A 26,915-nucleotide genomic window follows, 5' to 3' on the forward strand; every position below is an offset into this window, starting at 1 on the left:
GCGGGGCGGGCAGGCGGGGTGGTGCAACCTGCACTTCTAATGCATTACTTCACCCACCCCCACCTCCAGTCATTATACCAGGATGCCACGGAAACAGGGCGAGGAATGAGTGACGCCTCCAGAAAGTGACCAGTCTGGCGAATTACGAAGGAAATTTTGGTGCCCTTGGGCCCAGCCACGGTCAGAGATCACACCTCCATAGGCTTGTGACTCCCCTCCCCTCCCCCATTTCACCAACCACAGCACCTCGCACCTCTCCCCTTTCCAGTGCTCCATCGCTGCCCCTTCCTACAGAACACAGACAAAACGGCATCATGGGCCCCCGGGCTATAGGATTGAGGTAGGGGGTCCAGAAAACCATGAAAGAATAAACAGAATAAAGGGGAGGGGAATGGGGCATAGACACTTGTACCAAAAGCTGACAGGAAGTTGCTTAGCAATGAGGGGACAGTCGGTGTTAAAGAAAGAGGGCTCCAAGTGTCAAGGCAACAGCCAGCAGTGAAATCTCGCTGGAAAGGAAGGGGCTTTGGCTAAGTGGGCGGACATGTGCTCCTTTTTCACTAGAGGACTAGGGCCACGGTGGGATGAAACTGGCCCAGAGAGGAGTCGGAGCAGGTGGGGGGTCTTCAAGAGAGCAAATGGGAGACTTCACATGGCCCTTGGGCAGGTACCGAGGAGAGGGGAACGGCAGAAACAAGGACTTCTGCTGCGGCTGCCCGGCAGTGTGGACCCTCCAGGGCCAAGAATGCCTCCCACTGACAGAAGCCATCAATTTGCTGACCTCACAAAGGTGGGCCTAACCACCTGGTTGCTACCTCAGCCCCAGTCAGGTGATTCAACGTCACTGGAAGGAATGGACAGCGAACTCCTCCGTTCTCACCAGGGCCTTTGGCAGAGTTCCCCTGTGTGGACGACACCTGAAAGGTGAGCAGAGCACCATGTACCCACAGGGTGGTGAAGCGCACCACTGCCGTTATTGTTACTGTACCAGTAACCCCAACACCTGGCCTTTGCCCACCACACCCCCAGAGTTCTCCCAAGGGCAGCTGTTCCTCATACACCCCTCTCCCAGCCCTGCTCAAAACCATCTCCCCAAATTCACCCCGTGTACTTTCACCCCCAGAGCCCAAGGCTCTCCTGCCTTCCTCGAGGACTTCAGCCCCTGTCTGTCTCTACGTCCACCCCGCCCTCATCCTCTCTTCCAAAGCCCCGGAGCAAACATTCCTCCGCCAACAATTCCCGTCTCTGCTAAACCTGAGCCCCCAGAAGCACTTGGGATTATTCAACCCCATGTCAATTCTACATCCCATCCCCATCCCTAGGTCAGGCCTCAGGAGTGTGCTAAGTGGAAAGTCTCAATGACTGAAACCTGGAAGACCTGCCCCTGTGACCCACTGTCTCTATACCCAGCTGTGCACATGGAAGCAAGCATTAAAAAAAGAAAACAAAACCATAAAAAGCGGCAAGACAGTTTCAAGATTTATTGAAGTGGGTGAGAGGACACGATGGCCAGCACAGAAGACTCCAATGGGAACTCCTGTTTCTAAAAAGTTACACCAGGAGCAGACAAGGGGACACGGAGGCCACTGGATGACCTGGTCCAGACGGAAGGAAAGCAGTCTTCTGGGTCCGCGGTGCTCTGTGGCACCTGCTGGGAAGGGCAGAGCCAGCTGAAGGTCTCCAGTTCTGAATCCCAAGTCCCCAGAGTCCCAGGACTTTCCCTCTGCCCCGCTCACGGGGACAAAGTCCTTCCATACTGTGCTAAGGCAACAGGAGAAGAAGGTCTGGTGACAATCAGCGGCAACATCCCTCTTCACTCTGCTACGCCAGCATCCGTGAACAGCCCCAAAACAACCTAAAGGAGGAAGTCACATGAGGCCGGCAGCTTGGAATTTCTATTTCAGAAACACAGGCCGACTTAGCCCCGTGGCAGTTACTCACCATGAGGAGGCCCTTCCAGGGGAGCTGGGACCCAGGTCACCATCCTGAGAGGCCAGAGCTTCCATCCCTTGAGGCTTCCTCCAAGGCAGCACCCCAGAGTGATGAGGAGGCCACGGGGCAGGAGGTCAGGACCAGGGATAACTCTCCAACGTTACCTCGTCTTCCTTCAAGCTGACACACGTGAGAGTGCCCCCAATTAGTCAGGCATGAGCTGCGGGCTTTTCACACCAAACTCGGCTCAAAAAGCAATCTCGCAACTCCCAGAGAAGAGTCAAAATGAACACTGTCTTTAAAAAATGGGCCTTCTCAGGGCGACAGAGCAAATGTAGTAACTGGCAGAGAGACGGCTGGAGAGCTTGCTCTCAGGAGCTCTTCCCACTCGGCCCCACCCCCTGTGGCAGGACTGGGGACCGCCACCCCCAGCAGCTGTCCCCTGCACTGTCACTACCTGCCTGTACACCGGACTCCCAGGTGCTCACGCTCACCCCCGCCTCAAATCGTCCTCGTGTCCCTCCCTTCCCCCCCAGAAGACCTTCCTACGGCCTATCACATCCCATTCCTTCAAAGGCCAGGTCCACCACCTCCAACAAGCTGCTTCCCTTTGAAAATCTTATGGCAACCACTATACACCACCCAACATCGTGCTTATTCATTATGTGTAATTCATCCTGGTTCCCTATACCCCCTAAAGTATCTAAACCTGACACAGACGTAGCCTGGCTCTGCTAACAGGAGGCCAAGCTGAGACAGGCCAAGCTCGGAAGTCTCCTGTCACTGCCTGTCACACAGCAGCCCCCAGTGCCTGAGGGCTGGAAAGCACGGGCTGGAGAGAAGCAGGAGTGTGTGAAAGCGCCAGCATTTGAAAGGGACAGGTGTGGACCCTCCAAACACGGGAAATTGCTTTCCACAATTCCTCTCCCTGCATTATCAACGACCAGAGCACGGACAGCCCATGGTCACTTTTGAATGCAGGTGCGTACAAGGCAGAGAGAGCTCCAGAAAGAGAAGGGAGTGCCAGTGGCCTACAGGGTAGACTGAGTCTGGGAAAACCACCCAGCCAAGCACAGGACCCACGGAGTGGCCATTCTTTCCTGCAAAAGCCCAACAGAAACCTTCTCCCAAGGGGAATCAAAGAGAAGTCACTTTGGGGCTTCCCTGGTGGTGCAGTGGTTAAGAATCTGCCTGCCAATGCAAGAGACACAGGTTTGAGCCCTGGCCGGGGAAGATCCCACATGCCGCGGAGCAACTAAGCCCGTGCGCCACAACTACTGAGCCTGTGCTCTAGAGCCCGCAAGCCACAACTACTGAAGCGTGTGCGCCTAGAACCCGTGCTCCGCAACAAGAGAAGCCACGACAATGAGAAGCCCATGCACCACAACGAAGAGTAGCCCCTGCTCACCGCAACTAGAGAAAGCCTGCGCACAGCAACAAAGGCCCAACACAGCCAAAAATTAAAAAAAAAAAAAAAAAAAAAGCACAGTAAAAGGTCCACTCAAAAAAAAAAAACAGAGAAGTCACTTTGGACAAAAACGGGAAAATACTACGGTTGGAAATTACAGAAATCATGTGGTCTTAAGAACCACAAAGTCACCTCTAACACAGCTTTGGTTTTTCAAATGAAGAAAACAAGGTTCTGAATAGGACACTGACTAAGACGGGGATTCAAAGCCAGGGGAGGAATCTCTGATGCCCAGGTCCACCCATTTTCCATCACAACATGCTTCTGCCCACACTCCAGGGAAAGACAGATACCCCACAACTCTTCACTGCCCCAGTGGAACTCTAGAGGCTCCACCCCTGCAGCAGCCACTGCAGGGCCAGATGTGGTCCAGGATGCCCAGGGCTGGGGTGGTGAGCAGACCTGGGGACTCGTGGATGCTGCCTTCAGCTCACCTCTCGGCTCCCCTACAGCTTCACCCAAAGCCCCTGGGAACACACACACGACTACCGGATGAGAGGACCCAACACTCCAGAGAATGGACCAGAGACCTTACCTCAAGGACACTGGGGTCTAGACCACTCCTGACATGACAACTTCCATGACACCTCTGCACACAGTGGACTCATCTGCAACAGACAAGAAGCCAAGGATGAGCACCCGACTTGTCCCTGCTCACAGCAGAGCATGTCAGGCACCAGGAAAGGACTTAGTGCAAGAGTTACCAGACAGCAAACGTTCTGCATATGTTGGCTGTTATTATTTCCTGAACAGACACACTATTTCTTCATACAAAAAATAGTAGTTAACTCTAAAAAGGGAGACAGTGGATGGCCTATGGCAGGGTGGCCAGCGCTGATCAATGTGTAATTGATCAGTGATAGGCGGAAAAGGATGCCACTGCCAGGTTTACGGGAACGTGCCATGGCCGACTGACAGCAACTGGGCATCAAGGGGAACTTAAGCAGCACACAGGGCCTGGTTCCCAACAGCAGGGGCAGGAAGCGAATGCCCCAACAATGACACTAATGCACGCATGATAGACCCCAAGGCCCCGGAGGCCTGAGGTGTGGCAGGGAAGAAGCAGGAGTGTGTGGGAAAGCTCCCGGAACTGGAGGGTGAGGATGTGCACCCTCCAAATGCAGGACAACCCTACCACGTTTCCTCTGCCTGCACTACCAAAGTGCAGGCCACGGGCAGCCCGTGATCACTTCCAAGTGCAGGGGCAGGAAAAGACAGAGGGCTTGCTGAAAAAGGAGGCCAATGGCAGAGGCCTGGAGCAGTCAGCCTAACGGAGCACAAGGGCCCAGTATCTGCTTCTAATCCTGCAAAAAAGCCTTCCACGTGGCCCGGAAGGGAGAGACAAAGGGAGGACACCTCTGAAAGAAAAGTGACAGAGTTCTTATGTTGTAAAAGACAGGGACTAGGTGATCTGAAGACAAATGGCCTCATTGTAGTCCTGCTTTATGGAGGATGAAACCAGCGATAAGAGAAGGTCCCAAAGTTAGGAGGAGGCAGAGAAGTGACTGACACCTGGGTACAGGTGGACACACCGAAACCCTTTCCCTGCCTCCGTTCACACATTCTGCTGCCAACATAACAAACAGTCTGAGGAAGGGCTCCCCAGGGGCTCTCAGAAACAAGCACATAAAGAGGAACCAGGTGTGTTCTCAAAGGCCCCAGAGAGGGTAAAGCTGAGGGCCGGGTCGAAGCCACTCTTGTCTCTCCTCTAGCTGCTTCCCAGACCACGGCGGGACCTGCGTGCACCTTGAGGGAGGCAAAGCCCCAGATCTCCAGGGAACAAAGCTCACCTCAGCAGCACGTGGTCCAGCCGCTTCTTGACAGGATGGGGTCACCTCTCAAGGGTCTCCTCTGCAACAATCGAGAAGCCCTGGATGAGTAACCTAGATCCCACCTGGTCACTGCATGTCCTGGGAAGCCCAGGCAGAGTACATGGCATAGCGGCTAGCCACTTCACAAACGTGGGCTGTTGTTACCAACCCACGAGCCATGCCACCTACTCATGAACAGGACGGAAGTTATTACTCCACATGGGACAACAGCTCATGTGCATCTGAGGCAGAGGCCTTTTCAGATCGTCTTTTGTGCAAACTCTAATGACACTGTACAGTTTCTGGAAACTGGATCTTGAACAGGATAAAAGTCCAGGACAGGTCTGGGAGCATGCAGCACCTGACAGGCCGTGCCTGGCCTGGTCTGGCCTTGACCCAGGGGTGGGGTAGGAGGGGTGAAGGCACCTCAGGCTGCCTGCGGAGGTGAGGTCTGGTGTCTATTTAAGCCTTGTCCAATTGCAATACGCTCTGGTTCCTGCCACCATAACCGCAGGCCAGGGGGAAAGTCTCCCCTGGCAGACTGGGCTCCATCTTATGCCAAGGGACCTCCGAGGGATAAATACTGGTCAATAGGAAGAACAATTCCAAGAAAAGGAAACACAGGAAGTGCCCTCACCTCTCCCCCGGCTGGCTGGCTCACAAGCAGTCTTTCCCTGATTCTCCATGACATGATGGGCCACGCCACCTCACCGGGATGCGTCTGTCCTTTCCTTCTTTCCTGCTGGGCAGCTGTTCCACAGTTGCTGAGCACCGGACACCTGCCAGGCACTGAGCCTGCGGAGAGGCAAAACTCAGACACTGACCTTGAGATCAGATCAGAGAGAGGCAAAAAAACAAGAAAACCAACGATTTCCATGAAGTACGATTAATGGCCTCATCTCACATCAAGCCACTTCCCACACTACATCACACCAGGAAACATGCTTGACTAAGGACTTGGAAAGGGGAGAGGGGGGAGGCAGACCTGGCTTCCTGGAGGGAAGCCCTTGGTGAAAATTACCCGAACAGGGGCTCCACAGCCAGCCCATAGCTCCTTAGACACAGCCCATGCTTTATCTTCCTTTTTTTAAAAAAATTACTTAATTAATTAATTAATTAATTTTTGGCTGTGTTGGGTCTTCGTTTCTGTGTGAGAGCTTTCTCTAGTTGCGGCAAACGGGGGCCACTCTTCATCGCGGTGCGCGGGCCTCTCACTGTCGCGGCCTCTCTTGTTGCAGAGCACAGGCTCCAGACGCGCAGGCTCAGTAGTTGTGGCTCACGGACCTAGCTGCTCCGCGGCATGTGGGATCTTCCCAGACCAAGGCTCGAACCCGTGTCCCCTGCATCGGCAGGCAGATTCTCAACCACTGCGCCACCAGGGAAGCCCTATCTTCCTTTTTTAAAAGCTTCTCTGAAACTAGCACTGGGCCTCGCATAGGGAGCACTCAGTAAGCCGGACACCAGGGGCCAGGAGGCAGATGTAAAAGGCGGCGGGAGGAAGGCCGTGTGGGACAGCTCCAGAGTTCGGAAGGGACAGGAGTGAACCCTCCAAACACGGGGAAATGCCTTCAGCAACTCCTCTGCCGGCACTACCAGTGACCAGGGCACAGCCAGCCCACGATCACTTCCCAATGCAGGGGCAACAAAGGGCAGAAGAAGAGCCAGGCAGAGGAGCCCATGTTAACAGCCGGCTCTCCGCCCAGGCAGGGGAAAGCTGCCCAGCCAAGCCCGGGACCCCAACGCTATCCTCACTTCATGGAAAGACTCCATCTCCCCTCATCAACAGAGGCCACAGGAAGACCAGCTTCTCGTAAAAATGCCTCAAGTACTCATCCACCCACAAAATACCAACTAAGTACCTACTAACCACTTGCCAGGCACTGGGGGTTCAAAGACACAGACCAGGCCTCTGCTCTCCCGGACTGCTTGCTGTTTCCCCTGTGGAAGGAGAGGAAAGCTCAGGAGGATGAAGTAACTCACCCAAGGTTCCACGGCTATCGAGGGGCTGCGTCAGGATCTGAACTCAGGCCTTTCTGGCCCCCAAACCCAGCCCCAGCCTCCTGCACAAGGCTTTGCAGGTCAGTTCCCAGACCCCCCCCCCCCCCCCACAGCCCAGGGACCATCCCCTCTGCGGCGGGGCAGGAAGGCCACGCCCCCAGTTCAAGGCCCTCAGGAGCAGCACGTGCCCAAGGGACAGCTCAGCCCCTGGACACAGTGGGGCGCAGAGGCAGTGCGGCTCAGGGTCCTGCAGGAGAGGAGGGGGCGCTGGCAGAGGCAGGCGCAGCAAAGCCCTTCGAGGGAGGGTCTTCAGCAGCGCAGGGCCCGGCCAGGGAACGGGTGCGGAAGGGCTTTAGTGCGAAGCAGGGACAGGAAGCCAGACTCTGCCCCTCGGGGGCCCTGCGGCGCCCTCACTTTAGAGCTCAAACACCCGTTTGGAAAATGGAGGTTTCAACACTTTCCCTTAAAGCTTATTAAGGGGAAATGGGCTAACGGTCACCAGAGTATTTGGCCGGTAACCGACGAGCGGCTTTGGGGCATGAAACGCTGGAGTCGGAGGTGACGGGCAGTGAATCAGGGGCTCTGGCGCCCCTCGGGCCAGGTTCACACGGGCTCTGCACGACCCCCTGCGGGACCTCGGGCCCACGCGTCACCCGACCGGTCTCTCGACATCAACGGGCACAAGTCTCCCCACGGGGCGGGTGAGGCCAGGGGACCCGACGCTCCGAGACGCCGCCGGCCGGTGGCGCGGTGACCCGAGGCCTCTTTGTCGAGGACACGAGTCCCGAAAGGTCCACACGCGGCGGAGGGGACGGGCTCAGAACAGGGAGCGGACAAGGGCTCCGAGGTGAGCTGCGGCCGGAGCTCCCCGCCCTCTCGGGCCTCAGTTTCCCCTCCTGTCGGTGGCGGGGAGACGGAGCACCGGCCTTGGAGGCCGCCGGGGGTCCCTGGGCAGCGCGGCCCCGCAGTGACTCACCCAGTGCGCCTGGACTGTCGGCTGCCGGTCACAGGTGACGACGTGAGAAAATGCGGCTCGGTTCCCAGCGACTAGGACGCAGGGCCCAGCGTCCAGCGGTTGAGCGCCAGCGGAAATGCAGGCGAGGTGCGGGATGCCGCCTAGAGAGGCAGCTCCCAGGGCGGAATCCGCGCAAGCGGTTCCTTCGCGCCCCCTTGTGGATGAGAACTGAAACTGACCTCCCAAGACTCCAAGCATCCTTTCCTCTTCCCAACCACCCATCTGAATATTAAATGGCTAGGACATCTGTAGTTTTGACCTGTCTACTCCTTCTCCCTGATTTTCTTGTGGCATTCAATTTTCCTGTTGAATTCAGTCTTGTTGGGAATATCAATTATGGTGTCCTGCCCTCTCCTGAGAAAGGGTTGGGCGTGGGACCCAAGCTGGGAAAATTATACTTTCTTCCTTAATTATGTATCTCCAGTGTGAGAGAGCAGTGATCCTAAAGGAGCCTGGAGGCTAGTTGTGGAGCTATGAGTGGAGTCATACTTCAATCAATTTCCAAACTAAGGTGGTTTCTTGTAGGTGGTGTACCTTAGCAGGGATTTGAAGGACTCAAACAGAAAGGGGGAAGGGGAAGATGTTCAGAAAAGGGAGGAAAAGGAAGACGCACAAGCTGATGTGGGGGAAGGGATGGGGGAGTGGATACATGTGTTGGGATGTGAAGAAGTTAGAAACTGGATAGGGCATCTCATTGCATGGCCTGTAATAGATGAATCTTTAAATGTTACAAGAGAAGAAAGAAATTCTCATTGTTGCAATGGGAGAGGCACTCACTTGATTCTGAAATGTAAGAAAAATTCCATGTGTCTCAGTCTGCTCTTGGTTCCTGAGGGCTTAAAAAGATGAGGAAAAGGACAATTGAAATGACCCAAATAAAGTAACATCAATAAAACAATGAGTAGAAACCAAAATGGCAGAAAAAGAGCATAACCATATTTAGAGCAACATAGCCAAACAACTTGAGGAATGGGAAAAGGGGCTTTGTACAGTCAGCAGAGGGTAAAAAGTTAGAGAACAATATGTTTGACTTTTTGCCCATAAGATTTTAAATTTAGGTAAAATGAACACATTCCTGGAATATATTTAACAGAATTGCCTGAAGGAAAAATAGAAAACCTAAATAATTTCATAACACTTTAAACAATTGAATCAGTTAACAATCTTCCCACAAAGAAAACATCATACCCAGGTGTCTTTTTTTAAAAAATAAATTTATTTATTTATTTATTTATTATTTTTAAAAAAATTTATTTATTTTATCGATTTGTTTTTTTGGCTGCATTGGGTCTTCGTTGCTGCGCGTGGGCTTTCTCTAGTTGCGGCGAGCAGGGGCTACTCTTCATTGCGGTGAGCGGGCTTCTCATTGCGGTGGCTTCTCTTGTTGCAGAGTACAGGCTCTAGGCGCGCAGGCTTCAGTAGTTGCAGCGCGCGGGCTTCAGTAGTTGCAGCACGCAGGCTCAGTAGTTGTGGCTCACGGGCTCTAGAGCACGGGCTCAGTAGTTGTGGCGCACGGGCTTACTTGCTCCGCGGCATGTGGGATCCTCCCGGACCAGGGCTCAAACCCGTGTCCCCTGCATTGGCAGGTGGATTCTTAACCACTGCGCCACCAGGGAAGCCCCCAGTTGTCTTAATAGGTAAATTCTACAAAGATTTGTAGCCTTACACAGTCTCCCAGATTATAAAGAGAGAACAGTTCTCAGTTCACATAATCCCCAAATTAGAAAAGGTTAATAAAAGAAAAGTAAATTACAGGTTAATTTATTCAGTAATGTAGACCTAAACATCCTAAAAGTATATTGGTAAGTTTCAGGCGGAAGCAGCCTCGGTCAGTGATGACAGGTTAACAGAGGACCCAGCTCAGATTCGATCACCTTCAGGCTCCTCTTCCTTTCACCGTTGTTGCCCACCCTCCACCCACTGCATCACTGGGTAGGGCCTGCCCAGTGAGCTCATCCAGGAAGGAGCTGGGTCTTGGCCAAGCATCCCAAGCAGGGCAAACCACAGAGACTCTGAAGTCTATGCATGCTTAACACCTATGCACCTATGCACGCTCAACACCTCCCAACCCACCCATGAGATGAGAGACCTCTGAGATGGGTGACTCCTCCCACAGCTATGAAAAGGTAGAAGGACCTATCCTTTGGCCTGGAGAGTAACTTTGAGGATTGAGAGTTCCAAGATTGTGGCGTTAAGGGCTGCATTTCTTAGACGGCCCTTCTACTTCTTGCAAACCTTTCTCTTATTCTAATGGACCTGCACGGGTTACACTGTCACAGGTTTAATTATCTTCTGCTTGTCCTCATGAAGCTTGTGGGAAAATTCCCCCGAAGTGTTGCCCTTTAAAGATATTCCCAAGAGTCTTCATTAGAAGGGCCCACCATTTAAGGATTAGAATGGAGATTTTTGAACCCCTCCCTTCAGGATGGTAGAACGTAGGGTGACTCTGCTGGACAAGAGAAGGATGTGCTAGGAAAACATCAAGTGTTTTCTATGTTCAGCCAAGTATCCCTAACATCTCTGCTTTTCAGCCAGAGTCTATGATGTGAATGGCACGTCCATGAGTTGGGCAGTACACAACCTGCACAACCATATGTGGCAATCCTGCCTACCTACAGTGGAAGATGTATGGAGATGTACTTCAGGGCAAATGTAGCATATGTCCCCCCCACCCCATATACAGGAAACGGAGTAAATGTAAAGTCAGAAATCCACACACAGAGAGAGGGGGAGATGCAGGACAGAGAGTACTGGTGGAATTTCAGTCCCCGGTGTTTGTCATCTTGGAAGCCCAGTTCCACCTCTGCCTTTCCTTTTGTTCGGTTACATAAGCTTTCTAAGAATGTAATTCTTTTTTTTTTTTTTTTTTTTTAGCGTAAGTTAGGTTTCTGTCACCAACACTCCTGGCTAAATGCCCAAGTCTTTTCCTTAACTTATCCTAAATGGCCAGTTATTAAGGTATTCCATCAGTGGGGGTTGGGGGGGGGAGGTTGGCATTTGCACGAGGCACTGCATGCTTATCTCAGATGACTTTCCCATCTACGACACTGGCCTACCTAACTGGAGATTCCAGCAAACAGGGCAGCATGTTGAGGTCTTGAAATAAATGTGTTACGACAACCTTTGCTCTTGGCGTTCAGACAACAGTCCATGCTCAGTGGCTTGTCCTTATTTGTCAGTCAGCAATGTGTCTGCAGACGTTAAAAACAAAACAAAACTGCAGTGCACTCTCTGCAAGCTCCAGAAGGGATGAATGTTTCAAGTGGGTCTTTTGCCAGAAGGGGATGTGTTGGGGACCTACCCAGGCAGGAGTAGGCTGGTGATTAGGTCTGCCTGGACCAAGGCTCTTTCAGGAGTGGACACAGGGGGCTTAAGGAGGCTGTAGGGGGAGGAGGAGCCACCAGCCACTTGGAGCCACTGGTCATCAAGACAGAACAGTAGCAGCAAAAAGGGGGCAGGGGCACTGCTGAGCCAATGAACCTTCTATTCATTCATTCAATACATGGTAAATAAGCGCTTCCGCTCTATGGGGCACTATGCTGGTGGGTGTGTCCAACAGATGTCAACAACAGCCTGATTGGCAGGAAATTGAGAAAGGAACAACAAAAACTACCACCTAAATAATTCCCCAAACAACTGTTCAAATGATTTTTCCCCATAAAGGCACTGGAAAAGCTATACCACTTTTCCAATACTGTTTTTTGTTTTTGTTTTTGTATAATGACTGGAGGCAAAGGGATGAATGAAAGAAGCCTATTGTGTCTGCCTTCCTCCAAGCTTAGAGTCTAATAATCCACTAATATCAAATAAGTTCTGTCCCATAAATGCAAGCATGGCTTTCTATTGGGAAGTCTGGTAGTTTATCACATTAAGAGGTCAAAAGTATGGTAAATATCACAGAATTTGGAGGAAGACAGATATTATGGATTAAGTTATGTACCCCCAAAAGGTGTTATGTTGAAGTCCTAACACCTGGTACCTGGGAATGTGACCTGATGTGGAAATAGTATTTGCAGATGTAAATTAAGATGAGGTCATGTTGCAGGAGGGAGGACCATTAATCCAACATGACTGGTGCCCTTATAAGTGAGGACAAAGACACCCCAGGAGAATGCCAGAGATTGGAGTGACACAGCTGCAGGATTGATGGACACCACCAAACACTAGGAAAAGGAAGACTCCTACCCAGAGTTTTAGAGGGAGCATGGCCCTGCTGACACGTTGATTTCAGACTTCTAACCTCCAGAAGAGTGAGAGAATAAATTTCTGTTTTAAGCCACCCAGTTTGCGGTAATTTCTTTTCTTTTGTTTTTTTTTTTAAACAGTGGTAAATTTTTTTTTAATTAATTAATTTATTTATTTATTTATTTTTGGTTGTGTTGGGTCTTTGTTTCGTGCGAGGGCTTTCTCTAGTTGTGGCAAGCGGGAGCCACTCCATCGCGGTGTGCGGGCCTCTCACTATCGCGGCCTCTCTTGTTGCGGAGCACAGGCTCCAGACGCGCAGGCTCAGTAGTTGTGGCTCACGGGCCTAGTTGCTCCGCGGCATGTGGGATCTTCCCAGACCAGGGCTGGAACCTGTGTCCCCTGCATTAGCAGGCAGATTCTCAACCACTGAGCCACCAGGGAAGCCCTGCGGTAATTTCTTATGGCAGCCCTAGGAAACTAATTCAATAGACATACTTGAAATTTTTCTCTACCACATTTTACACATTAGCAAGCTACTTAATCCTTCTGAACCTCAAGTTTTCAACTTCAAAGTAGATAAAATATGCAAAATGGTGTGCCACTATGGAAAATAGTATGGTGGTTGCTCAAAAAATTAAAAATAGAATTGCCTTAGGATCCAACAATTCCACTTATCCTCGAAACAAATGAACGCAGGGTCTTAAAGGGATATTTGTCCACCCATGTGCGTGGCAGTACTATTCACGATAGCCAAAAGGTAGAAGCTACTCGAGTGTCCATTGATGGATGAATGGATAAACAAAATGTGGTCTATACATACAATGGAATATTATTCAGCCTTAAAAAGGAAGGAAATTCTGACAAATGCTACAACATGGATGAACCTTAATAATATTACGTTAAGTAAAATAAGCCAGTTATAAAAGGACAAATACTATATGATTCCACTTATATGAGGTACCCAGAGTAGTCAGATTCAGAGACAGAAAGTAGAATGGTGGTGGCCAGGGGCTGGGGATAGTGGGGAATAGGGAGTTAGTGTTTAATAGGTACAGCGTTTCAGCTTGAAAGATGAAAAGATTGATTGTACAACGATGCGAACGTACTTGACACTACTGACCTGAGTATTTAAAAATGACTGGGGCTTCCCTGGTGGTGCAGTGGTTAAGAATCCGCCTGCCAATGCAGGGGACACGGGTTCAAGCACTTGTCCAGGGAGATCCCACATGCCGCGGAGCAACTAAGCCTGTGCGCCACGACTACTGAGCCTGCACTCTAGAGCCCGCAAGCCACAACTACTGAGCCCTCGTGCCGCAACTACTGAAGCCCATGCGCCTAGAGCCCATGCTCCGCAACAAGAGAAGCCACCGCAATGAGAAGCCTGCGCACCACAACGAAGAGTAGCCCCTGCTCACCGCAACTAGGGAAAGCCCACACGCAGCAACGAAGACCCAATGCAGCCAAAAATAAATAAATAAAATAAAATGATTAAGATGGTAAATTTTATGTTATGTGTACTTTACAATTCAAAAATGTAAAAATAGGTAAAATAATGCATTGAAATACATGAATACCATAAGTGCTTTTTTTTTTTTAGCTTTTGGCTTATTGTCAGCTAGTAATACATTTTAGCTATCACCATCATCATCACGATTATCATAATTTGATAAAAATTACTATTCACTCATAACTTTGAAAGAGTCTTAGAATTCTAAAAATAGAATATACATCATAAACCATCGGTCAATATCACATGTAATGGTGAAATCATAGAAGAATTCTTCTATTTTTATCCTAGAAGTCCCAGAAAAATAGTCAGGGATGTCTGCTGCCCTTGGCCAGGACAACCCAAGGTCTTAAGAGTAAAGAATTGATATAGTCAGCTAGCATGGTGAGAGAGAACGACCCAAAGTCAAATATTGTTATCCCGGAAGGCCCAGGTATGCAGGCAAGAAAGTTCATGATTCTCAAGCCAGGAAAGCTTAAGTATAATTAGCCACAAACATCTCAGTTATTTAGTTAGCAAAGGAGGTCCAAAGTTGTTGTTCAGGGAAACCCAAGTTAATTAGCTAAGAGCATCCAGATTCATTAGTCAAGAAGGTTGTTTTCAAGGATTGTCCACCACAGATAGAAGGAAAGTCCGATGTCACCAGTGAAGGTTATCAGTCTTTTGCTTGGACTCCGGTCCCCCAGGGCCCAGCCCTGCCTGTTTGGGAAGGAAACGGGCCACCTCTTCTCCTGTCTGTCCCCATGTCAGAGGCCTGAGCCATTTAGACTTTCACTGAGCCCACATTGACCCCCCTCTCCGGAACCAGTGGCCTTCAGCCCAGGACAAAAATGAACCAGAAGCGGAACTAGTGACAAAGAGGCTGTGGGGGTCAGAGGACCAGCGAGGGGACACAGGGAGGAGGGGATGCTGACACCTCAGTGGGAACTGACCCTGCCGGGGAGACCCTCTGTCTCATCTCAGTGTGTCTGAGCATCCAGTGAGGGCCTGGGGGCTGCTGGAGGCTCCCAAACAGGCCCAGACCCAGGCCATGGGGCAGCAGAGGCCCTGGGTGGCTGGACTGGCCAAGGCTACCGATGGGCCTCAGTCCCAGCCTGCAGGAGCCCAAGCCTATTCCTCCCGAAAGATGCAGTAACAGCTGATCAGTAAGACGGCGAGGAGGAAGATGAACAGAATAAGCAAGACCGCCAGCATGCTGATCATTCTTAGTGCGGGGACAGGGCTTGGAGATCCTGCGGGGCTCACCGGGCCAGCTGCTGACTTCCAGCCTAGACCCTGGGCATCACCTCCTTGGGACAATCTGTCTAGCCAGCTGAGACCCCATCTCCCCATCCCCCCCATCTCCAGGCTCCAGGAATCTCTCAGCCACTGTGAGGTCACAAACTCCAAGATGATGGAAGGTTGGCCTCCCAGACCACAGCCCAATCCTTTATAAATGTGACCAGTATGTTGAAAGAGGGACTTCTGGTATGTCATCATAAAAACATTTTTTTTTGCCTGTCTCTTTAAGCTTTCTAAGTGGAAGTGTCTTTTCCCTGCCCCTAGAAAAATATCAGGCAGCCATCAGTCTTCTGATCATTCTTAGGTAACAAGTCTTGTATTACTAAAAATGGGGAACATAGTTTTCATTCAATTATTTTAAATGTCCATCTCATGTATTAATCACGTTTTCAATGATCATTGATAGGTCAGACTTCTCTGCTCTCCACCAACTGGGGCCAAGCATAGGGTGGGTTGCTGTCTGCTGGGAGGGGATGGGAACCTTCTCTCCTTACTTATGCAAATGTGTTTCTCTTCACCAGGTTTCTGCCCACTCTCCCCAGCCCACCCCCACTCTCAATACCTCCAGAATCAGATGGAATGACGAGTGAGATGGGGGAACATTTCTCTCCAGGCTGGGCATGAAATTAATGCTGAGTATTCTCCCTCAGCCCTTATTTCAGGGGTTCTTCAGAGACCCTCCCTCCTGCTGCCCTTTTTAATGTACCCCCAGTGATGTGAACAGGCCCTCTTCTTGGAGTCCCCTCCCCCTAGCAGGCTCCCTGTAGGGCAGAACCTCTTGGGCAGCAGGTGGACAGTCCTATCCCAGATTTTACACCTGTTGAAGGAGACAATGAACTTTTGACTGAGGAGCGGGTTGGGCACTGGTCACCTGTGCTCCCCAACTCCAGGTGACATTTATCAAGTTCTCATGTGTTCCTGTTGAAGTTCCTGGTATGAGGATCACCAGAGAAAGGGGAAATTCCTCCTACTCTCCCTCTTGGGGGCAAGGTGGGGGGGGGACTATTTTAAGACACAGAGTCCATAATTCCCTCTCTTTTTCATGTCTAACACTGTACTGTTAAGACCCTCAAATTAGAAGAGAGAATTGAGTCACAAGTAACCATTTTCCAGTTATTTTCTTCCTAAATTCTGCATCTGGTCCAATGCCTTCTTTAGAAGGCCGCTGCCATGATAGCAGGTGGAACCTTCAAAGACTGCCAAGATTGAACCACCTTTTACCTACCACAACTGTGATTTGTTGTTGTTACGCGGTTCATTCCACTATCTTGGTGCCGCCTTGGTGCTTTGGCTGAAATGTCCATTTTAATAGCCTGTTACACTAACAGCAAACATCAGCCACGCCTCTTAGATGCCCAGCCTCCTCTAGGCACTGGGGATGCAGAAATGAACCAGCCTAGATCCCCTCCCTAGCATCATGGGTGCAAAGGGTACAGGAGATCATCTAGGTTGGAATTGTGGCTCTGCCCCTTCCCAGCTTTGGGAAGGCACCTTTCCCTTAATCTCCAGCTCAGAACAATGAGGCTTCCAACCTGAGTGTTGCAGGAGGCCCAGACCCCCCCCCCAGGATGTCCCAGGCTCATGGGTGGCGGGGGCCTGTGGTAGGGACATGCTCTCAGCCTCCTGCTTGCTGCTTTTCTCCTCTGGCTCTGAAGGGCTGATCAAAGCCAGGTGGCCCTAGACGTGTGCTGATATACAGCAGCCACGAGACACGTGCAGCCACATGCGGCACAGAGCACTGGAAACGTAGCCGGTCCCAACTGCAATGCGCTGTCGGTATAAAACAAGCACCGATTCCAAAGACTTTGAACAAAGGAAAAGAAATCGTAAATATCTTATTAATAAGTTAAAAATATTGATTACACACTGAAATGTAATATTTCGGTTATCTTGGGTTAAATAAAATATACTATTAAAATTAATTTCACCTTTTTGGGTACCTTTTTATTTTTTTTTAATTTTAAAAAAAATTTTTGGCCATACCGCATGCGGCATGTGGGATCTCAGTTCCCAAACCAGGGATGGAACTTGTGCCCCCTGCAGTGGAAGCATGGAGTCTTAACCACTGGACCGCCAGGGAAGTCCCTAAATTTTTTATTTTTAATTTGTTTATTTTTATTGAAGTAGAGTTGATTTACAATGTTGTGTTAATTTCTGCTGCTGTACAGCAAAGTGAATCAGTTATACACATATATACCTTGTTTTTTATAGTCTTTTCCATTATGGTTTATCCTAGGATACTGAATATAGTTCCCTGTGCTATGCAGTAGGACCTTGTTGTTTATATGTTCTGTACATTTGGTACCTTTTTAATGTGGCTCCTGGAAGGTTTAAAATTACACATGCGGCCGGCCGGCATTATGTTTCTACTGGATAGTGCTGCCTTAGGCTCTTCAAATACAGCACACTGTCTCTGCCTCATAAATAATTTCACGGTGTCCTCACAGTGACAGAAGCTCTGGGCTTTCGCAGAAATACCAAAGTATAGCAACTACCGTGCTTGGCCATAGGCTCTGTGCTGTGTTCCCGGTGTGCACTGTTTCACTTAATTCTCACAGCAACACTATTGGGGGAGGGGGGACCATGACTCTGCCCATTTCCAGAAAAGGAAAACTAAGGCCGGGCAAAGTTAGGTCACTTAGCCAAAGCCACAGGGAGAGTAAGGGCAAGAGCAGGAGGCAGCAGAGGACACTGGGGCTGTGTGCACACCTGACCCCTTTGTCCAGTGTCCGTCCCGCCACAGCATCCCACGGCCCCTCCTCATCACGGAGATCCCCAGTGTTCTCACAGTGTTAGAATCCCACGGGCTCCTCCCAGGTACAGAAGATGGAGTGTTCTCACCCTCAGAGACACTCCCCCCCATTTCCTTCTCCATTGCATCGGTCAGGCCTGGATTTCCACACTGTGCTGACTTAGTGAAGTGCCAGGAATCTGAAGTGGGGAGACGCTTGCTCGGACACAAGGGTGGGCTGTTTGCACTTGAGAATGTGGACCAAGTCAGTGGCAGGGTTGCCTCAGGTCTGAGAGATACACCCGGCCCAGGATGCAGGCAGTGTTAGTGCTTGTGGGATTAGGGGCTGTGAGCCCACCTCTCAAGCAAGCCTCTCTGCAGTGCCATCGGGAGTATGGGACCTCTGTCTGTCTTCTCTGGCACAATGCAAATCTGACCAGGTCCCTGAAATGCAAATTTGATCAAGTCCCTCTGCTTCAAGACTGCTTTTACTTTTAGGATGACGTTTTAGCAGAGCACCTGCCCACCTCTGTAGGCTTATCTCCTTGTCACCCTCATGTTCCAGTTTCAGGTCATCCGAACAATATTTTAGTCTGGTGATGTGTCCAAATAAGTATACGGCCAGAATTCATTCATTTGTTCAACTGTGCCAGCCACTAAACTGAGTACAATGGTCAATCGGACAAGATCCCTATTGTCCAAACTCAACACAATACATGAGTTCTTCAACCTAAATATCCATCAACAGATGAATGCATAAAGAAGATGTGGTACAGATACACAATGGAATACTACTCATCCATTAAAAAGAATGAAATAATGCCATTTGCAGCAACATGGATGGACCCGGAGATTGTCATACTGAGCGAAGTAAGTCAGACAAAGACAAATATCATAGGATATTGCTTACATGCGGAATCTTAAAAAAATGATCAAACAAACTTATTTACAAAACAGAAACACACTCACAGACTTAGAGGACGAATTTATGGTTACCAGCAGGAAAGGGTGGCAGGGGAGGTATAGATTGGGAGATTGGGATTGACATGTACACACTGCTATATTTAAAATGGATAACCAACAAGGACCTACTGTATAGCAGGGGTAACTCTGCCCAGTACTCTGTAATAACCTAAATGGGAAAAGAATTTGAAAAAGAATAGATATATGTATCTGCATAACTGAATCACTCTGCTGTACACCTGAAGCTAACACAACATTATTAATCAACTATACTCGGATATTAAAAAAAATAATAAAAAGAGCTTTCGCTAATTAAAGCTCCTCATGTGGAAGAGTCACCATTCCTACAAATTAATGACAAATCAGCGACAACAAACAGAACACAGAGAAAAGCAAAACAGGTGAGGGAATGTTATTTTCAAAATTTCAGACTGCTTCTGGAAATTACCAAGTCATCCCGACGCAGAACTCGGGCTCCGCTCCACCGGAGGTCGCTGCAGGACCGCGCGCGAGGGATCCGCTCCCGGCGACGCCGCTCTAGGCCGCAGGCCTGGCCTCTGCTGCAGTTCCGCCGCCGCTGCGCGGGTGGAGAAGGTTCCCGGCTCTGGTGGTTTCTGTTTCTCTTGGATCCACGCCATCTTCCAGCACCCGCGGACATCCGCACTTTCCCGCACTGTCTGCTGTGTCTCCGCCTCTGTCCCGCGCCGTCTCTCACGGCGCCCCGGGTGCGTTACTGCGGGGAGCGCTGGGCACGTGGTCTGCTCCGCCCCCCCCACCCTAAGGGGAAACTGAGGCCCGAGGGGGCGGGGAGCGCCGCGTGTCGACTTCTCGGCCCTCGTGTCTTCGACAAAGAGGCCTCGGGTCACCGCGCCACCGGCCGGCGCCGTCTCGGAGCCTCACCCGCCCCGTGGGGAGACTTGTGCCCGCTGATGTCGAGAGACCGGTCGGGTGACGTGTCGGCCCGAGGTCCCGCAGGGGGTCGTGCAGAGCCCGTGTGAACCTGGCCCGAGAGGCGCCAGAGCCCCTGATTCACTGCCCATCACCTCCGACTCCAGCGTTTCACGCCTCAAAGCCGCTCGTCGGTTACCGGCCAAATACTCTGGTGACCGTTAGCCCATTTCCCCTTAATAAGCTTTAAGGGAAAGTGTTGAAACGTCCATTTTCCAAACGGGTGTTTGAGCTTTAAAGTGAGGGCGCGCCAGGGCCCCCGAGGGGCAGAGTCTGGCTTCCTGTCCCTGCTTCGCACCGAAGCCCTTCCGCACCCGTTCCCTGGCCGGGCCCTGCGCTGCTGAAGACCCTCCCTCGAAGGGCTTTGCTGCGCCTGCCTCTGCCAGCGCCCCCTCCTCTCCTGCAGGACCCTGAGCCGCACTGCCTCTGCGCCCCACTGTGTCCAGGGGCTGAGCTGTCCCTTGGGCAAGTGCTGCTCCCGAGGGCCTTGAACTGGGGGCCGTGGCCTTCCTGCCCCGCCGCAGAGGGGGTGGTCCCTGGTCTCAGGTGGGGGTCTGGGAACTGACTTGCAAAGTCTTGTGCAGGAGGCTGGGGCTGGGTTTGGGGGCCAGAAAGGCCTGAGTTCAGATCCTGACGCAGCCCCTCGATAGCCGTGGAGCCTTGGGTGAGTTACTTCATTCTCCTGAGCTTTCCTCTCCTTCCACGGGGGAAACAACAAGCAGTCCGGGAGGGCAGAGGCCTGGTCTGTGCCTTTGAACCCCCAGTGCCTGGCAAGTGGTTAGTAGGTACTTAGTTGGTATTTCGGGGGTGGATGAGTACTTGAGGCATTTTCACGAGAAGCTGGTCGTCCTGTGGCCTCTGTTGATGAGGGGAGATGGAGTCTTTCCATGAAGTGAGGATAGCGTTGGGGTCCCGGGCTTGGCTGGGCAGCTTTCCCCTGCCTGGGCGGAGAGCCGGCTGTTAACATGGGCTCCTCTGCCTGGCTCTTCTTCTGCCCTTTGTTGCCCCTGCATTGGGAAGTGATCGTGGGCTGGCTGTGCCCTGGTCACTGGTAGTGCCGGCAGAGGAGTTGCTGAAAGCGTTTCCCCGTGTTTGGAGGGTTCACTCCCGTCCCTTCCAAACTCTGGAGCTGTCCCACACGGCCTTCCTCCCGCCGCCTTTTTATTATTTTACTTATGTATTATTACACACCGCACGGCTTGCTGGATCTTAGTTCCCTGACCAGGGATTGAACCAAGGCCATGGCAGTGAAAGCGCACGGAGTCCTAATCACTGTACTGCCAGGGAATCCCTCCACCACCTCTTTAGATGTCTCCTGGCACCTGGCGTCTGTTGAGTGCCCTCTGCCTGGCTTGGTGCTGGTTTCTCTGAGGCTTTAAAACAGGAGAGTGGGAGTGGGTCTTGCCACAGCTGTGGTCTTCTGACCCTGGTCTCCAGTCTCAGCAGCCCTGTGTTCTTTTCTGCCTCTGGATTTGAAGTGGTTACAGGCTGCCTGTGTCCTGGACATTGGTAATATGGGCCGAGGAAAAGTTGCAAGATTTTCCCCATGTTCAGGGGACCCATACTTGTCCCTTCCATGCAGGACAGGCTTCAGTGACTAGCAGTGACCAAGCATGAGGCAGTCTGAGGGTGGAGGGAGTCAGGCTATAGTGCGTTCATTGCCTGAGACCCGAATCCCCCCAGCACACGCTCCGTGTTTTCCTGTCGATGAGCATAATGGTGTCCTGCCGGTTCTCTAGTACTTGGGTTGTGTGCAGGCTGTGAGGCCAGAGGTGCTGGGTGCTGAGGTGTGGAGAGTGAGGGTGCAGTGGAGGCTTGGGCCCCCTTCTGCTCCTGAGAGCCTGGATGGAGGCTGCTGTGATGTTGAGAGGACAGAGATTCACATGCAGTGACCAGCCAAGTGCCCTTCTGTGAGCCTGAGCGAGAATTCTGTCAGGGGTTCAATCCTGGTGCCACTTACACACATTCCTTCAGTACCTAAGAGTTCTCAGTATTTCTGCCGGTTAGTCTTCTCTTCAGCTCTTGGCAGGGACTGGTGAATCATCGGGTGGTTCTGTCATCTCAGGCTGTACGTCTGGTCAGTGACCTGTCTGCTGGTCTGTTCCTAGGCCAGGCCGTTTCCCAGGATGCTGGCAGTGGCCTCCCTTCTCAGCTCTCTCACTGCCCTGCCCCTGCATTCGAAAGTGATCGTGGGCTGCCCATGCCCTGGTCATTGATAGTGCAGGGAGAGGAATTGCTGAAAGCCTTTCCCCGTGTTTGGAGGGTTCACTCCTGTCCCTTGCAAACTCTGGAGCTTTCGTACATGTCTTTCTTCCCACTGATTTGTGTTGCTTCCTGGTCCCTGGCGCTGTGTGCTCACTGAGTGCCCCTTTTCCCGAACAGGGCCCTGCCTCAGCAGTTCATGGGCTGGCAGTGGAGGGCTCCCCTCCGGAAGTTTTCTCTGATTCCCCATCGCACCCCTTCCTCATCCCACATCCTCAGCCCCGCCCCTCAGCACTGATCACACCTAGAAAGTGCTGATTGGCTGATCGTGCCCCTTATGCTGTAATCTTGAGGGCAGCGCCTCCTTGTTTTGTGTTGTGTCTGGTGCCTGATGCATAGCACCTGGACCAAAAAAAAACCCCGAAGAGGTGGAGATGACCCACCTGTTGTGAGGTGACAGGGCTCCTCCCATTGCAGAGTGTCAGGGAACCAAGCCCTCCAGCAAGCCAGCCTGCCGGGTCAGCCTCCTTTTGTACACTGGAATTGTTGTTTCTGTAATGAAAGGTAGACTTACTATAATCTGCCTTTAATCCTGGTCAAGAGCAGGGCCCGTGGTCCGCTGTGGGTGATTTTCTAGTGACCGACCTGGACAAAGCCCAGTATAGTTGAGGATGCATGTGTAAGTCGCCCTTATACTACGTAGCAGGCACGGGGCCCTCCCCCGACCTGTTACCCCTCCTGGTCTATTCTAGTCATTGCCAGGTAGCCACAGCCTGCAGACTGGTTAGCAGCAAATTGCTCACAGTTGGCACACAGGGTAACGTGGGTGTTATTCCTGTCGCAGATGACCTGCAGACCCCTTCCTAGGGCCAAATCGTCCTTGTTCCTGATACCGTAGTGTGGCCGTTCAGGTCCTGCAGTAACAGCCTGCCTTCGTGGGTGCTAGAAACTGCCAGCTGCTGTGCCAAGTGTTCCGTGTGTCCCCCAGGGCCTGCTGTGAGTGCCCGTTCACCGATTTTCCTTTGCAGCTGGGTCTGTGTGCACAGAGGCTCCACAGGAGGCGTCATCTTCGTGTCAGCCAGGCGCTAGGCCCTGGGGCCCCAGGTAAGGCTTTTGGACCTTTCTCTGGAATTTTGTGTTTTGTGTAAAGTCACGTGCGTGTTTTCTGGGGCTTGGGTGATCATGTAAGGGGAAGTGCGGTGACAGTAGCATCCTGCTGTGGGGCAGTCCCCCACATGCCTAGGGGAGGGCCCTGTAGAAACCTGCTTGGGTGAAGGGCTCCCCGGGGCATCTCCCTTCCGAGCCCTGGGGTGTCAGTGCAAGTACCGTTGTGATGGAGACCGGTCCCGCCTCTCATCCTGTCTAGCTCTGTGACCCCATCTCAGACTCCACATCTTCATCTGAAGAGCAAAGCTGGGGTAGCAGCAAAAGTTCTAAAAAACTTTTCATGGTGGTGCCATGACCACATGATCCTGATCTTTTTCAGCCCGAAAGCATTTCCAGTTTTTTATGCTGGAAGTGTCTTGACTCCCCCCTGGCAGGGAGGTTTTGTGGGGTCTTGGCAGGACACGACAGAAGCTGCTGGGACTCGGCTGGGCTGGGCTGCTCTCCCTGACCCAGGCCCCTGGCTCCAGCCTCCCGTCCTTCCTGGCTCTTTCTGTCCTTTTCTGCTCCTGCATCGAAATTGATCGTGGGCTGCCCGTGCCCTGGTCATCGATAGTGCAGGGACAGGAGTCGCTGAAAGACCTTTCCCCGTGTTTGAAGGGCCCAGTTGTCCCTTCCAAACCCTGGAGCTTTCACACACTAGCTTTTTGGTCCTGCCATTTCCTTCAGAGCACGGGCCTTTGCCGGCCCACATGTGATATGGTGACCGGGCTGGGCCCCGGGCTTGTGGAGGTTCACTTTGTCTTTGAAGTAAAGGAGCCTCCGGACAGAAACCAGTGCATACATTTGTATTTGGACCTCACACTGGAATAAGTTCAGATAATGCTGAAGGGCACATGGGAGAACTGTAAATCGTGGGTTCTGCTCTATGAACTTCACAGGAATGGAGGACAACCCATGATAATAGATTACTCAAGGCAGCCCATGACCGACATGCTTGTTTGTGTGTTGACTTTGCTCCTTTACTCTTTTTTTGGTTTTTTTCCCTTTACTGTTTCTTGAGCACAATGTGTATTGCTTCTCCAGGAGCCGCCAGTAGTGTCGAATATGTGGAGAAAGAAAAATAAAGGTGGGCCAGATGTAGGAGCAAAGAGGGGTCCTACCAACTCTGAATCATTCAGAAAGGTTCCATTCATCACGGTCTGCCAGAAGCCCGAGGAGTTTTCTTGTCAGTCACTGGTGAGAGAAGAGTGCCTTGACTCACCAACCTCTTTGTAGCCCCCGCTTTTAACCTGTGCTTTTATGGGTTCTCTTTTAAAAAGGGTGACCCCAGGTGTTCACTGGAGAAGAAATCCCAGGCCTGTGGGTCTGTGAGTCTGTATCTGTAGACTCAAGGCTTGCTTTCTGGTTCATGTTAGGATGTTGTGTGGCAGGAGGTGTCTCCCGCCATGTAGTCAGCCGTCAGCAGAGGCTGCCCTTCTGCCTTTCTGCGCTGCAGATGTGTTGGGTGGAGGCCGCAACCCTGCACCGGCGCCTTCGCTTAGTAGACTCCGCAGGGGCAACGTGGTGCTCCCAAGAGGCGTGTCTGGCTCCCAGACAACAGGTGAGGTGGGGTCCCACTCACCCCCCACTTTTGGCCTGAGGGCTCCTTTTCTTCCATCTACATTCGAGTTTCTCCGGTTTGATCCTGTTTTGCCAGATGTTTTTGTTCTCATCTCATGATGACGTGAAGGTAGTGAGACTAATATATGTGAACCACCCGGTCCTCGGTAGCCGTCTAACAAATCTGAGACTTCCCTTGTCTTTCAAACCTGCCCTCTGCCCCTTCGCATCAGAGGCTTGTCCTGTCCCACAGCCTAGTCCCTGGTCCTGGGGCTCCTCAGCCAGCCTGGAGGATTTAATGGCTGATGGTGACCATTTTGAAAAGACTTTATCTCCACCCCATCCCCCCCCATCCCAGACCTGGCACTTTAAACCTCTGGGTGCAAAGTCCCACACGTTGAGTTGGGGGTCACTTGTGTAGTGTCCTCAAGCGTTAATGATATTTTCTCATTTATCCTTCAAATGGGCCTGGCAGTCTTGATTTTCACCCATCTGGGCACCTAATGAGTCTTTCTGGAAGTTTCTCTTTCATTTGCCTTGCTTGGGTGGGCATATTAAGTGGGTCTTTGCAGAATAGGATGACAGCTACTGGGGCCTTGGGATGGACTGGGCAGAGAAGTAATGACGGTGGTGGGACAACTGCTGAGGACGGTGGTCCATCCTTTGATCAAGATGCAGTGGGAACTTGGTGTCAAAGTCTCTGACAGTGAGCTCAGACTGAGCTCTGGTGTATCTGGCCAGTTGCCTTGATCGGGAACTGCTTGAAAGAAAATTGTTTATTCTAAAAACCGAACCTTTGAGGTGTTTTCCTTTATTATCCCGTCTATTCTGGTGATATCTAAGGTCAGTTTTTTTTGTTTGTTTGTTTTTAATATTTATTTATTTGGCTGTGGTGGGTCTTAGTTGGCGGCATGTGGGATCTAGTTCCCTGACCAGGGATCGAACCCGGGCCCTCTGCATTGGGGAGCGTGGAGTCTTAGCCTCTGGACCACCAGGGAAGTCCTATTCTGGTGATACCTAGTAGGGCCTAGTCGATTGGGACCCTCTCAGTGATGTTACTTGGGGAGAAGATGGTGCTGGAGATTAAATGCTTGTATGGTTCTTCTCCCTCCTAGGTCAGCGTTAGATCTGGAGATCGTTGAGGAGGTCCCAAGGCCATGAGTCAGTGACTTTGGGGTGACTTGGGATCTGGCATTGCTGGTATTTCTCCCCAAGGTGAGTTAATGCCACGGGCTGGGAACCCACCGCCAGAGGGTTGGCTGGTTTGAGTTTATGCAAATGGGAACTCCCAGCCGTTGGTCTCGCCTGTCCTTTCTTGTAGATTCCTTTTGTTCGTGGACACCAGCGGGGCAGAGAGTGGAGAGTGCAGTCCACACATGAAGAGCTCCCCGCCGCCTGCTCGGAGTGTCATGGGAGAACTGTTCACTCAGCACGAGAAATCAGGGCAAAGCGCTGGGACTGGGGGGCTTGGGGTCCCCTTCAGCTGGCTCTGAGTCCCGACAGTAGTGCGCTTGGACGCCGTGGACGGGGAAGGCCGGCCCCCGTCCCTCTGCCGTGCCTGCGTGGCTTCAGTGACCGAGAGTTTTTCTCTTGAGTTGGCAGCTGTTCATCTTCATCACTTTTCTCTCCACGCATCCGTTCAATAAACCGTATGCACCCACCCCGCCTGTGTTTTAAGTCAGTAACAAGCCACGTGCCAGCGAGGCTGGGCAGGGAGAAAGTGGGTCACAGGCCAAATCCTGTTTTCACTCTGAGCCTTTCCGTCCTGCTCCTGAGGCTTGGCACACGGGCTGTTGTTTGAGGTGTTCTGTTAGGACGGGGGTGAACAAACGCTGGTGGTTGGCTCAGGTTAGGACCTGTGAGAGTTGAGGGCGTCGAGGAACAGTCAGGCCAGGGCTTGGGAAGGGTGATGGGGACCGGAGTGAGACAGGTGCTGATGGCATTGGGGAAGCTGTGGGTGCCTGTCTCATGAGTACGTACCTGCTTGTGTGACCAACTGGCCTAGTTTGCCTGGAATTGAGGGGTTTCTCAGACATGGGACTTCTATTGCCAAAACCAGGAAAGTCCTGGGCAAACTGGAACAAGTTGGTCAGCTTATCTGGGTGTAAAATACATGGTGTCAACTTGAGAGGACAGGTTACTGAGTAAAGGTGAGAATGGTGAACGTG

The 26,915-nt window shown here is 51.6% G+C and overlaps 2 long non-coding RNA genes and 6 other non-coding genes across 13 annotated transcripts; 4 read left to right on the plus strand and 4 right to left on the minus strand.

Annotated features, from left to right (window-relative positions):
- Positions 1-1,455: 1,455 nt before the first annotated feature.
- On the minus strand, positions 1,456-8,310 carry LOC137750485 (uncharacterized). Of its 3 annotated transcripts, XR_011070460.1 has the most exons (8): positions 8,186-8,310; positions 7,079-7,149; positions 6,233-6,551; positions 5,849-6,006; positions 5,191-5,251; positions 3,936-4,008; positions 1,942-2,112; positions 1,456-1,855 (listed from the first exon to the last, which is right to left on the minus strand). It is a non-coding gene; the product is annotated as an uncharacterized lncRNA (long non-coding RNA). The 3 variants fall into 3 exon arrangements; XR_011070462.1 differs by lacking the exon at positions 6,233-6,551 and having other exon boundaries at positions 7,071-7,149; positions 8,186-8,306; XR_011070459.1 differs by lacking the exon at positions 6,233-6,551 and having other exon boundaries at positions 8,186-8,305.
- On the minus strand, positions 2,782-2,915 carry LOC137750839 (small nucleolar RNA SNORA71). Its single transcript, XR_011070618.1, has one exon. It is a non-coding gene; the product is annotated as a small nucleolar RNA SNORA71 (small nucleolar RNA).
- LOC137750843 (small nucleolar RNA SNORA71) lies at positions 4,472-4,604 on the minus strand. Its single transcript, XR_011070623.1, has one exon. It is a non-coding gene; the product is annotated as a small nucleolar RNA SNORA71 (small nucleolar RNA).
- On the minus strand, positions 6,717-6,850 carry LOC137750841 (small nucleolar RNA SNORA71). The gene has a single exon (XR_011070620.1). It is a non-coding gene; the product is annotated as a small nucleolar RNA SNORA71 (small nucleolar RNA).
- Positions 8,311-19,462: 11,152 nt separating the features above from the next.
- Positions 19,463-26,408, plus strand: LOC137750250 (uncharacterized). 4 transcript variants are annotated; one of them, XR_011070405.1, is made up of 6 exons: positions 19,463-19,616; positions 22,886-23,145; positions 24,232-24,384; positions 24,564-24,748; positions 25,863-25,962; positions 26,069-26,408. It is a non-coding gene; the product is annotated as an uncharacterized lncRNA (long non-coding RNA). The 4 variants fall into 4 exon arrangements; XR_011070404.1 differs by having other exon boundaries at positions 19,463-23,145; positions 26,040-26,408; XR_011070403.1 differs by having other exon boundaries at positions 19,463-23,145.
- Positions 20,845-20,978, plus strand: LOC137750840 (small nucleolar RNA SNORA71). The gene has a single exon (XR_011070619.1). It is a non-coding gene; the product is annotated as a small nucleolar RNA SNORA71 (small nucleolar RNA).
- LOC137750838 (small nucleolar RNA SNORA71) lies at positions 22,009-22,142 on the plus strand. Its single transcript, XR_011070617.1, has one exon. It is a non-coding gene; the product is annotated as a small nucleolar RNA SNORA71 (small nucleolar RNA).
- On the plus strand, positions 23,713-23,844 carry LOC137750842 (small nucleolar RNA SNORA71). Its single transcript, XR_011070622.1, has one exon. It is a non-coding gene; the product is annotated as a small nucleolar RNA SNORA71 (small nucleolar RNA).
- Positions 26,409-26,915: the final 507 nt, after the last annotated feature.

The sequence above is a fragment of the Eschrichtius robustus genome, chromosome 16 (genome assembly GCF_028021215.1).
Source record: "Eschrichtius robustus isolate mEscRob2 chromosome 16, mEscRob2.pri, whole genome shotgun sequence".
NCBI lineage: Eukaryota > Metazoa > Chordata > Mammalia > Artiodactyla > Eschrichtiidae > Eschrichtius > Eschrichtius robustus.